The sequence below is a fragment of the Teleopsis dalmanni genome, chromosome 1 (genome assembly GCF_002237135.1).
Source record: "Teleopsis dalmanni isolate 2A chromosome 1, ASM223713v2, whole genome shotgun sequence".
Taxonomy (NCBI): domain Eukaryota; kingdom Metazoa; phylum Arthropoda; class Insecta; order Diptera; family Diopsidae; genus Teleopsis; species Teleopsis dalmanni.
Window position 1 is genome coordinate 234823625 of NC_051846.1, and position 1398 is coordinate 234825022.

Sequence of the window (1398 nt, forward strand, 5' to 3'; positions counted from 1 at the left end):
TGGCAAAAGTGCGACAATTGCTTCGATATCAGCACAAAATGATAAAAATATTGTTTTTGTTGGTTTTTCTTGCTACTTTATTGTTATTTGTTTTTTTCTTCATTTCTTTCTTATGTTCACTTTTTTCGTTTGAGAATTTTTAAAACAAAATTTAAAACTGGCAACTTCTGACATAAATGCGATTAAAGCGCTTTAGCACTCTCACGTGCTGCATTTCGGTGCTGTTGGGTATTTACGGGTACCCAGTAGAAAAAGTGGTCTTCGAAGACATTGTCTTCAAGACGGTCTTTGATACCGCGTCCGCATTTTCAAGCAAATTTGCAAAACAATTGCAATTGCTCAAAACATGAATGTAAATACTCTTTCTTTGCTTTCTCTCTCATTTTTAGTGTTCATAGCAACGTATTTGAATTTTGCCTCAGATGACGCTATGTTTTATAAATGAATTGACGCAATAATTTTGAAGTGTAGTGAAATAAATATTAAAAAAATCAAAATAAATAAAGAAACAAAATCATTAAACTACGAAATATTAAAAAAAAAGAAATTAAATCAAAACAAATTAAATAGTGACTTAGTTCCTGGAAAATATATTGATATTAATATTGAAGACAATAATTCCAGTGAAAGTTGTTTAAGAAACGAAACAAATGATGTTGAAAATAAAAAAACCAAAAACACTTATGAAAAATTAGCTGTTATATTTAAAAAACACAGGATTAACAGGCGTTGTGGTAATGATATTTTAGAACTCTTAAGATCAGAAGGTTTAATTGTACCAAAATCCTCTTCAACGCTTTTGAAAACATAAAACTTCAACAATTGATGATAGCGAAATGCTATAAATTATTTTATATTAGTTTTAGTTAATTTTAGATATGCTAAGTTATATTAAGTTAATTATTTAAATTAATTTTCATTATGTTTTCTAGTTTTTACTAGTTTATTTTTAATATCTTAATAAAATTTATAATAATTTATAATAAAATTTATAATTTACTTTTAAAACTTTTAATTTTGAATGTAATTTAAGAAATTATTATATAAAATAAATAAAAGTACAAAATACAACAATTTCTTTCTACTTATTTAAAGAGAAAATTTAAATTCATTTAAAATTTAAAGAGCGCAATAAAAGAGTAGAAATAAAAAAAGGGTGAAAAAATTAAATGAGCACTGCACTAAGAGCGCACAACTTTCTGTCGAATGCGTCCGTTATGCAAGACATGGTCTTCGAGACGGTCTTCGAGACATGTACGCAAAAATTCATTGAAGACATTTGGCTAATTTGTATGAAAGTGTCTTCGAAGACCGTCATACATTTGGATCGATCAGTCTTCATGTATGTATCCATGTCTTGAAGACGTCTTCGATGACGGATCGATCCGTTTTCTACTG